Here is a 12,199-nt window from a genome sequence, read left to right as displayed (position 1 = left end):
AAACCTGCTTTCTGCGCCTGATTCCACCCACCTTAGTAATTCGTGACAGTTGTTTGCATTTCAAAATGCACCCTAATTAACCATATATGGTCAAAATCATCCCTTTAAAGCCTGTGGGAAATATACAACGCAGTTCCAAAGACAGAAGAGTATGAAGACTGTCTTTCGTCTAAAACTGCCTCCAATAGAAATCCACACTCACACTTACAGTCGGTGGTAGGGCAACATTGGCTAGCTAAGCGCTTGCACAGAAATATTTCATAGGGTCTAACAGTCGTCTCGAAATATTTCATAGGGTCTAACAGTCGTCTCGCGCCGAAATGCACATGTGCAGGCGCTCAAATCAAATGTACTCCTTCGATATAAAGTTATTTTTTAAACAAATTAAAACGTGTCAGTTTGTCACTTTCACAAGCTTGAATTAATAACATGTACAACGAATTAAGACATTGGCTCAAATCTGGGTCATGACTTTAGATTTAGAGAAAATAAACAAGTAAGAAATACATTTTTCACTTCTCTCATTGAAAGTCTCGCAAAGTTGTGTCTCTCTGGGTTTAGAAACTCTGTGACCGTACCATGAAATACAATTGCGCAACCAAAAAAAACAGATATAACCAGAGACTGAAATAGAGGTGCTAGAAATTGAGCACAACCAAAAGGTGTTATTTGGCTCCCTCAGTTGTGGCTTGACCAGTAAAAATAAAAACATAGCTACAAATGAGTAGGGTACACTCACCAATAAGCCATCCATCCTCAACAGCTCCCTCCCTTAGGCATATAAGCCAACATTGCTGTTCTGCCTGGCCACCACATTCAGCAGCATATTTTGCGTATCACATAACCTGTCATCTGCACATAAAGAGTTGAAATATTTTCTGTTCACATAGTTGAACTCATTTTGGGATGGGGATTTTTTGGCAATGTGAGTGCCGTCTTTTACTTTGTTTGTATTTGGGAACCCATTGATGGCATCATGGCAAAGAAACACATCTTAACTTCAACATGTTGTGTGATTGTGTATGGAAATTGTATGTGTTACTGTTAATTTTGCTGAGAAAAGTGCCGGATGCCAAAAACCAGAGGGTGGATAGGACTTAGAGGTGCACCAGAATGGCATGTGCTTGCCTTTTTAAATTAGGTCTTAAATCCTCGCAAAAATCCTATGAGATTGGTTTTGGGAAACAATACTTTCTGCAGAAAAAGTCCCACCTGTCTCTAAAAACTAGCTCTCTGAGAAATCAAATCAAATCAAATGTATTTGTCACATCCAGCAGGTGTTAATGCGAGTGTAGCGAAATGCTTGTGCTTCTAGTTCCGACAATGCAATAATAACCAACGAGTAATCTAACCTAACAATTCCAAAACTACTACCTTATACACACAAGTGTAAAGGGATAAAGAATATGTACATAAAGATATATGAATGAGTGATGGCTCCAGTTTCAACTGTTCTGCCTTATTATTATTCGACCATGCTGGTCATTTATGAACATTTGAACATCTTGGCCATGTTCTGTTATAATCTCCACCCGGCACAGCCAGAAGAGGACTGGCCACCCCACATAGGCTCTCTCTAATTCTCTCTTTCTTTCTCTCTCTCGGAGGACCTGAGCCCTAGGACCATGCCTAAGGACTACCTGACATGATGACTCCTTGCTGTCCCCAGTCCACCTGACCGTGCTGCTGCTCCAGTTTCAACTGTTCTGCCTTATTATTATTCGACCATGCTGGTAATTTATGAACATTTGAACATCTTGGCCACGTTCTGTTATAATCTCCACCCGGCACAGCCAGAAGAGGACTGGCCACCCCACATAGCCTGGTTCCTCTCTAGGTTTCTTCCTAGGTTTTGGCCTTTCTAGGGAGTTTTTCCTAGCCACCGTGCTTCTACACCTGCATTGCTTGCTGTTTGGGGTTTTAGGCTGGGTTTCTGTACAGCACTTTGAGATATCAGCTGATGTACGAAGGGTTATATGAATAAATTTGATTTGATTTGATTAGATTTACAGAATGGCATAGTCAAGATGCAGTAGATGGTAAAGAGTACAGTATATACATATGAGATGAGTAATGTAGGGTATGTAAACATTATATTAAGTAGCATTGTTTAAAGTGGCTAGTGATATATTTGACATCAATTCCCATTATTAAAGTGGCTGGAGTTGCGTCAGTGTGTTGGCAGCAGCCACTCAATGTTAGTGGTGGCTGTTTAACAGTTTGATGGCCTTGAGATAGAAGCTGTTTTTCAGTCTCTCGGTCCCTGCTATGATGCACCTGTACTGACCTCACCTTCTGGATGATAGTGGGGTGAACAGGCAGTGGCTCGGGTGGTTGTTGTCCTTGATGATCTTTATGGCCTTCCTGTGACATTGGGTGGTGTAGGTGTCCTGGAGGGCAGGTAGTATGCCCCCGGTGATGCGTTGTGCAGACCTCACTACCCTCTGGAGAGCCTTACGGTTGTGGGTGGAGCAATTGCACTACCCTCTCCACTACTGTCCCATCGATGTGAATAGGGGGGTGCTCCCTCTGCTGTTTCCTGAAGTCCACAATCATCTCCTTTGTTTTGTTGACATTGAGTGTGAGGTTATTTTCCTGACACCACACTCTGAGGGCCCAAAACCTCCTCCCTGTCGGCCGGAGATGTTACCTACCCTCACCATCTGGTGGCGGCCCTTCAGGAAGTCCAGTACCCAGTTGCACAGGGCAGGGTCGAGACCCAGGGTCTTGAGCTTGATGACGAGTTTGGAGGGTACCATGGTGTTAAATGCTGAGCTGTAGTCGATGAACAGCATTCTCACATAGGTATTCCTCTTGTCCAGATGGGTTAGGGCAGTGTGCAGTGTGGTTGAGATTGCATCGTCTGTGGACCTATTTGGGCGGTAGGCAAATTGGAGTGGGTCTAGGGTGTCAGGTAGGGTGGAGGTGATATGGTACTTGACTAGTCTCTCAAAGCACTTCATGATGACGGAAGTGAGTGCTACAGGGCGGTAGTCGTTTAGTTCATTTACCTTAGCTTTCTTGGGAAGAGGGACAATGGTGGCCCTCTTGAAGCATGTGGGAACAGCAGACTGGGATAAGGATATATTGAATATGTCCGTAAACAGCTGGTCTACGCATGCTCTGAGGACGTGGCTGGGGATGCCGTCTGGGCCTGCACATTAAACACGTTTAAATGTTTTACTCACGTCGGCTGCAGTGAAGGAGAGTCCACAGGTTTTGGTTGCGGGGGGGGGATTATATGCGTTGCGGAAGTTAGAATAGCGATGATCCAAGGTTTTACCAGCCCTGGTTGCGCAATCGATATGCTGATACAATTTAGGGAGTCTTGTTTTCAGATTAGCCCTGTTAAAATCCCCAGCTACAATGAATGCAGCCTCAGGATATGTGGTTTCCAGTTTGCAAAGAGTCAAATAAAGTTTGTTCAGGGCCATCAATGTGTCTGCTTGGGGGGAATATATATGGCTGTGATTATAATCGAAGAGAATTCCCTTGGTAGATAATGCGGTCGACATTTGATTGTGAGGAATTCTATGTCAGGTGAACAGAATGACTTGAGTTCCTGTATGTTGTTGTGATCACACCACGTCTGATTAATCATAAGGTATACGACCCCGCCCCTCTTCTTACCAGAAATACGTTTGTTTCTGTCGGTGCGATGCGTGAAAGAAACCAGCTGGCTGCACCGATTCCGTTAGCGTCTCTCGAGTGAGCCATGTTTCCGTGAAGCAAAGAACGTTACAGTCTCTGATGTCTCTCTGGAATGCTACCCTTGTTCGGAATTCATCAACCTTGCTGTCAAGAGACTGGACATTGGCGAGTAGTATGCTGGGGAGTGGTGCGCGATGTGCCCGTCTCTGGAGCCTGACCAGAAGACCGCTTCGTTTGCCTCTTTTAGAACGTCGTTGTTTTGGGTCGCAGGCTGGGATCCATTCCGTTGTCCTGGGTGGAAGGCAAAACACAGGATCCGCTTCGGGAAAGTCATATTCCTGGTCATACTGATGGTGAGTTGACGTTGCTCTTGTATTCAGTAGTTCTTCCCGACTGTCTGTAATGAAACCTAAGATGACCTGGGGTACCAATGTAAGAAATAACACGTAATAAAACAAAATAATGCATAGTTTCCTAGGAACGCGAAGCGAGGCGGCCATCTCTGTCGGCATCGGAAGTCTACTGTCGGTGCCGGAAGTCTAAATGCAGCGTGGGCCAAATCTTCAAACAGAGCCAGATTACCCATCTCTCACCATTATCGCCATTTGTGCAACTCAATATTAGGAAGGTGTTCCTAATGTTTTGTACACTCAGTGTATTTTTCCCATTCTACTCTTGACAAGCAGTTCCCTTATTCCACCACTTGGTAATGTGCATACGCATGGTCAAAGCTGTGCACAAACTTACGCACACTCTCAAGCAAACATTCATATTGATAAATCTCACACTTTGCGTGGCAATGAGGCATTGTTTACGCACAGATTTGTGCCTTAGCAGGATTAATACATGAGGCCCCTGGCACCCGACAACACTACTTCATTTGTATTATTCTCTCAAAGCCCAAGATGACTGAGGCATGTGTTCACAGACATAGGTAGCATATACTCTGAATATAAACATGAGGCAAACATGAATTTCCTCATGAAAGCACATACTTGTAATATGATGATGTGAAATGTGCATGTTCTAATACATCACATGCATTCACTGTTACATCGCCATTAATGTACACTAGAAAACATATTCTGTCTTATTCCTATCATCTACCCTGCAGTTATATCAAATGGAAAACTCTGATTTAAAAAGAGTAAGAATCTGAAGACTCAGGAGCTAAAAGGTTGCATTAACCTTTGTTGAAAATGTTCCCTTCCCCCTTCCTTCCTTACAAACATATTACCTCCTCAAATTCTGGAAACATACTCCACTTCTCACTCAATCACAACCCTTAGAAAAATAATATCTGTTTTTCTCTCGTGCTCTTCAAGAAGGTAATTGTGACTCTATTTCCTCAACTTTTACAAGCGTAATGAGAGATTCTTCTCATTTCCGACCCTGCTTTTAAGTGTTAATACACACTTAGAATACAGCAGAACAAACTCAATGTCTTGATAATGACTCATGTAATGGGTTGGGAGATGGCAGGCAGACGGAAACTGTGCAGACTGTGGGTTAGCCCGACCAGGGGTAGAGAGACCCAGCAGACACAAGGCTCAGCCAGGATCTCGGATGTGGAGACCTGCTTCATGAGGTGTTGCTGGACAGGGACAACAGGCTTTCGCTCATGAGGTCATCCGTTTTTCATTTCTCTGACATGGCCGTGAAACATGAGTGGATGTCATCAGCCTGTCAGGGACACGTTGTGGCTCTGAACTGCTCTGGACGGGTAAATGAGGCAGAAAGGACGTCACATTTTCCCCTCTCTGCCATGACATGACCACTAACAAGTCTCAAATGACCCTGTAAGGACATAACAGGGTTTTTCCTTAAACACCATTTATGTCATTTCCCTGCATGCCCTCCACGGCTCTTTCCAACTTAGGCCAAACAGTTTCCAAAATAAATGGTTTACTGTCAACAAGTGTCTAATGTGTTTTGGTGATGTGTGATGGCACAGAAATGTGGACATTTCACAGCTAATAAATACTATGGAATTTTCCTCTTGCTCTATAATGGCATTTTAGGACAAATAAAACTGTTCTACTACTGTAAAGGACATGGACACAACCAGGGGCACAACTGTCACTGGGGACAAGGGGGACATGTCCACATTCTGAAATTGCATTTTCTCACCCCCACCCCCACCCATTGGAATATGATACAAAAATGTGGCAACGGTTTGCTTTAGGACCATGCGGATGCCTCCGAGCGGTTGGGTAGGCTGTTTGGAGTGTTTATCCAACTCAATCAAAACTAATAATAATTATGTCCCCCCCACTTCTAAAATCAAAGTTGCGCCCCTGGACACAACAAAGGACTAATATAAGGACCGCTGTACATTTTGATGTTTCTACCCAGACCATGACATTTTTGATATCATAAATATGTAAAAAGAATATAATGACCTACACTGAGTGTAGAAAACATTAGGAATACCTGCTCTTTCTATGACATAGGCTGACCAGGTGAATCCAAGTGAAAGCTATTGATGTCACCTGTTAAATCCACTTCAATCAGTGTAGATGAAGGGGAGGAGACAGGTTAAAGAAGGATTTCTAAGCCTTGAGACAAACTGAGACATGGATTGTGTAAGTTAAAAAAAGTAGCTTTTAAGTAGCTTTTTGTTGTATCTGTACTTTACCTTACTATTTACAGTGGGGCAAAAAGGTATTTAGTCAGCCACCAATTGTGCAAGTTCTCCCACTTAAAAAGATGAGAGAGGCCTGTAATTTTCATCATAGGTACACTTCAACTATGACAGACAAAATGAGGAGAAAAAAATCCAGAAAATCACATTGTAGGATTTTTCATCAATTTATTTGTAAATTATGGTGGAAAGTAAGTATTTGGTCAATAACAAATGTTTATCTCAATACTTTGTTATATACCCTTTGTTGGCAATGACAAAGGTCAAACGTTTTCTGTAAGTCTTCACAAGGTTTTCACACACTGTTGCTGGTATTTTGGCCCATTCCTCCATGCAGATCTCCTCTAGAGCAGTGATGTTTTGGGGCTGTTGCTGGGCAACACGGACATTCAACTCCCTCCAAAGAGGGTTTTTTCTTTTGGGGGGCTAAAGATTAAAGCTCTTTTCAAACATGATGCCAAAATTGGAGGGGAACATTTTATTTTAGGGAACAGAATACTGCAGAGACAGAACAGAGTAATTCAGTCCATTCTGGCTAGTGCTCTAATGCTGTCACTCCTACATTAGGAATACAGACATATGTGTGCCTCTCTATCCCACTCTTTAAGCAACCCTGCTAAGGGTCATTGGACTAGCAACTTAGTCATTTGCTCATTCAATTTGGACAATGGTTTATTGTCCATTGACATTCAAAGCAACAACATGAGCAAACCATCTGCATAATCACAGCCAAGTGGTTCGGAAGTCTTTATATAACCTTACAGGGGTCGGTAGATTTTTTAATTTAAATTAAGTAATACATTCTAAATGCTATATTTTGACTATTTTCCTCTCATTATCAGAAGTGTGAATCAATATGAAATGGAGAAACATTGGGTTGATTCACTCAAACAGCAGGACATACAGTATCTGTCAAATCCAATAATTTTCCTATTTCTATGAAAACACTAATCAAAATACAGAGCAGGGCAATCTATTCCCTGGAGGAAGAATCACAGAGAGGGGCTACAGAGTCCAGTATTCCACAGCACTTTAGTGTCCTAACCTCTCTCAGTCAACAAATCTCAAGCAGCCCATCACTACAGGAGAACAGGAGTCAGCCAGTGAGCAGGCCAAACATCACATTACTCACATTCACTATAGCATAAAGATGTGTTCTAAAAACAAAACATCACATTACTCACATTCACTATAGCATAAAGATGTGTTCTAAAAACAAAACATCACATTACTCACATTCACTATAGCATAAAGATGTGTTCTAAAAACAAAACATCACATTACTCACATTCACTATAGCATAAAGATGTGTTCTAAAAACAAAACATCACATTACTCACATTCACTATAGCATAAAGATGTGTTCTAAAAACAAAACATCACATTACTCACATTCACTATAGCATAAAGATGTGTTCTAAAAACAAAACATCACATTACTCACATTCACTATAGCATAAAGATGTGTTCTAAAAACAAAACATCACATTACTCACATTCACTATAGCATAAAGATGTGTTCTAAAAACAAAACATCACATTACTCACATTCACTATAGCATAAAGATGTGTTCTAAAAACAAAACATCACATTACTCACATTCACTATAGCATAAAGATGTGTTCTAAAAACAAAACATCACATTACTCACATTCACTATAGCATAAAGATGTGTTCTGAAAACAAAACATCACATTACTCACATTCACTATAGCATAAAGATGTGTTCTAAAAACAAAACATCACATTACTCACATTCACTATAGCATAAAGATGTGTTCTGAAAACAAAACATCACATTACTCACATTCACTATAGCATAAAGATGTGTTCTAAAAACAAAACATCACATTACTCACATTCACTATAGCATAAAGATGTGTTCTAAAAACAAAACATCACATTACTCACATTCACTATAGCATAAAGATGTGTTCTGAAAACAAAACATCACATTACTCACATTCACTATAGCATAAAGATGTGTTCTAAAAACAAAACATCACATTACTCACATTCACTATAGCATAAAGATGTGTTCTAAAAACAAAACATCACATTACTCACATTCACTATAGCATAAAGATGTGTTCTAAAAACAAAACATCACATTACTCACATTCACTATAGCATAAAGATGTGTTCTAAAAACAAAACATCACATTACTCACATTCACTATAGCATAAAGATGTGTTCTAAAAACAAAACATCACATTACTCACATTCACTATAGCATAAAGATGTGTTCTAAAAACAAAACATCACATTACTCACATTCACTATAGCATAAAGATGTGTTCTAAAAACAAAACATCACATTACTCACATTCACTATAGCATAAAGATGTGTTCTGAAAACAAAACATCACATTACTCACATTCACTATAGCATAAAGATGTGTTCTAAAAACAAAACATCACATTACTCACATTCACTATAGCATAAAGATGTGTTCTGAAAACAAAACATCACATTACTCACATTCACTATAGCATAAAGATGTGTTCTAAAAACAAAACATCACATTACTCACATTCACTATAGCATAAAGATGTGTTCTAAAACAAAACATCACATTACTCACATTCACTATAGCATAAAGATGTGTTCTGAAAACAAAACATCACATTACTCACATTCACTATAGCATAAAGATGTGTTCTAAAAACAAAACATCACATTACTCACATTCACTATAGCATAAAGATGTGTTCTAAAAACAAAACATCACATTACTCACATTCACTATAGCATAAAGATGTGTTCTGAAAACAAAACATCACATTACTCACATTCACTATAGCATAAAGATGTGTTCTAAAAACAAAACATCACATTACTCACATTCACTATAGCATAAAGATGTGTTCTAAAAACAAAACATCACATTACTCACATTCACTATAGCATAAAGATGTGTTCTAAAAACAAAACATCACATTACTCACATTCACTATAGCATAAAGATGTGTTCTAAAAACAAAACATCACATTACTCACATTCACTATAGCATAAAGATGTGTTCTAAAAACAAAACATCACATTACTCACATTCACTATAGCATAAAGATGTGTTCTAAAAACAAAACATCACATTACTCACATTCACTATAGCATAAAGATGTGTTCTGAAAACAAAACATCACATTACTCACATTCACTATAGCATAAAGATGTGTTCTAAAAACAAAACATCACATTACTCACATTCACTATAGCATAAAGATGTGTTCTAAAAACAAAACATCACATCTGTCAACCCCGGCAATGCTTTATGTAGATTGTCATAACAGTCTGTAGAAGGATAGCGACCCACAATTCAGTTTCAGCTGGTTGATCTAAGAACAGGGCCGGTATCCACAAAGCATCTCAGAAAAGGTCCTAGGAATCCTGTTAAAACCTGTTTTAAGACAAAAGAAACTCCCAGCCCCGGACTAGGTTTTAGGATGATATTAAGACAGACAAAGTCTGAGCCAGGAGTAAAATCAACTCATAAACGTTTTTCTCAGCGGGTAATCACGACAGTTTGAGATACCGCAAAGGAAAGATAGTGATGACGCTCATTGACATTGTTGCAAATAATGGAGAAGAACGAATCGCGATGCGGTATCGCCAGTTGTGAACTCTATAGAGTCTAGGGTTGCAAAATTCCAGTAACTTTCCCCAAATTCCCTGGTTTTCCAAATATCCTAGTTGTAGGATTCCCAGATTTCCCGCTTATTCCCTCGTTATCACAGGAATCTTCCAACCAGGAATTTGGGGATAGTTACTGGAATTTTGCAACCCTAATAGAGTTTATAGCACGCTTCATACAACCAAGGTGAATGTGACTGTACATCAAATGTTGTAATGGTAACACGTTTGATATCATTTCCACCTGGCACGACCACTTTGCCTACTCTTAATTCTTGCCTAGTATGTTGCCTTGCATAATTGAATACATTCTGATATTTTGATTTGATGGTTGTTAGAAGTGGAATTTTGACAATATACCGTTATATCAACACACTCAACGTCTCCTGTTCAACAACTCAATCTTCTTGGCATGGTAGGAATCAAGTCAATTGCAGATATTGTTGCATAACACATTTTAAAGGTCTATAATTTTCACCAAACACAATCAAAGCAACAGGCCCCATGCAGTCTATGTAATTACATTTTGAAATCATCATTGTATGTATAATAAATCACTTTGTTAATGCAATTTTAAGAAAATAAAGTTAAAAGAATATTTACTAAATAAAAACAACAAAAAGTAACCCAATAAAAGAACAATAACGAGGCAATATACAGGTGGTATCGGTTCCCGAATCAATGTGCGGGGGTACAGGTTAGTCGAGGTCATTTGTATTAGCCTAGTAGTTATAAGTATTTAGAAATATCAGCTGAATTAGGCCCCATGTGAAATCATTGTCAAAAGCGCAAGAGATGCTGTTGCATGTAGTTCAAGATGACTTATTGGCTGATCTATCCAAACTCCAATGTAATTGCCTGTCTATGGCGCAGGAACCGCTGACTCGCTATCTTTTTCTATTATCAACACACCTGCTACTATCTCCTAACTGGTTAGGACAGCTCATGAGGTCTCCTAAATATCTATCATCTAGGTAGGACTCTTATGACTAAAGAGGCTTCTGCATAGCTTTTATTTAGTCTCTAATTCTCAGCTTTATGATCAGTGTTCTATTCTGAGACGCTTTGTGGATATGGCCCCAGGATAGCACACTGACTTGTTGTGTGTTTAATTACTTCCCCTCTCCTCTAACCATCAGGTTTGTTTTTGTAATCAAGCATGGCTTCTTTCTCCATCAGAGCAGGAGTGTAATGCAGTAATGCCTACCCCAGATCAATACCAAGGCAACATGTGGTTGATAGAGTTGTTTAGTAGTACACAGATGGCCCAGGGTAGTTGCGGAGAAGGCAATTGAATTAGTTAAGATTGATAATGTGTCAATTGGGACTCTCAGCTCCTAAATTGACCTGTTATATTCCATTCCGCTGGGCAGATGGATCTCTTCAAGGCCTGCTCTCAGATCAGTCCACATCTGGTGTAAGTGTGTTGAAAATGACATATGGTTGTCTTTATGGTACTGGCCTAGAATCAGTCAGTGTGCTGTATTGGCTAATGATACTGAATATTGCACCTTCAGAAGCTGGACTGAGATCAGATAATCTATAACCTGAACACGATGGAATCATTATCAGGTACTGAAGATAGGAAAGGAGAGCTCTCAGGCATAAGTCAATGAAAAGTCAAAGAAAGAATAGTCTCAGCTTTCATATGTTGTTGAGATTCTATTTAGTTTTCCCATAATTAATGAAACATTTAGACATGCATACTGTAGATTCACAACTCGACAAAGACTTATTGCACAGCAGTCAAAACAGTTGTTGATATTCTACGTATCACTCAACACACCGACTATTTAAAAAAATATAAATATTTCACCTTTATTTAAACAGGTAGGCCAGTTGAGAACAAGTTCTCATTTACAACTGCGACCTGGCCAAGATAAAGCAAAGCAGTGCGAGAGTTACACATAAACAGAGTTACACATAAACAAATGTACAGTCAATAACACAAAAGAAAAGAAAAAGACAAATCTATGTACAGTGTGTGCAAATGTAGAAGAGTAGGGAGGTAGGCCATAAATAGGCCCTTGAGGCGAAAAATAATGACAATTTAGCATTAATACTGGAGTGAAAGATGTGCAGATGATAATGTGCAAGTAGAGATACTGGGGTGCAAAAGAGCAAGAGGGTAAGTAGTAATATGGAGATGAGGTAGTCGGGTGTGCTATTTACAGATGGGCTGTGTATAAGTACAGTGATCGGTAAGCTGCTCAGACAGCTGATGCTTAAATTTAGAGAGGGAGATTTTTAGACTGCAGCTTCAGAGA

Source organism: Oncorhynchus keta, chromosome 13, assembly GCF_023373465.1.
Source record: "Oncorhynchus keta strain PuntledgeMale-10-30-2019 chromosome 13, Oket_V2, whole genome shotgun sequence".
Taxonomy (NCBI): domain Eukaryota; kingdom Metazoa; phylum Chordata; class Actinopteri; order Salmoniformes; family Salmonidae; genus Oncorhynchus; species Oncorhynchus keta.
Note: the sequence above shows the minus strand (reverse complement) of the source record.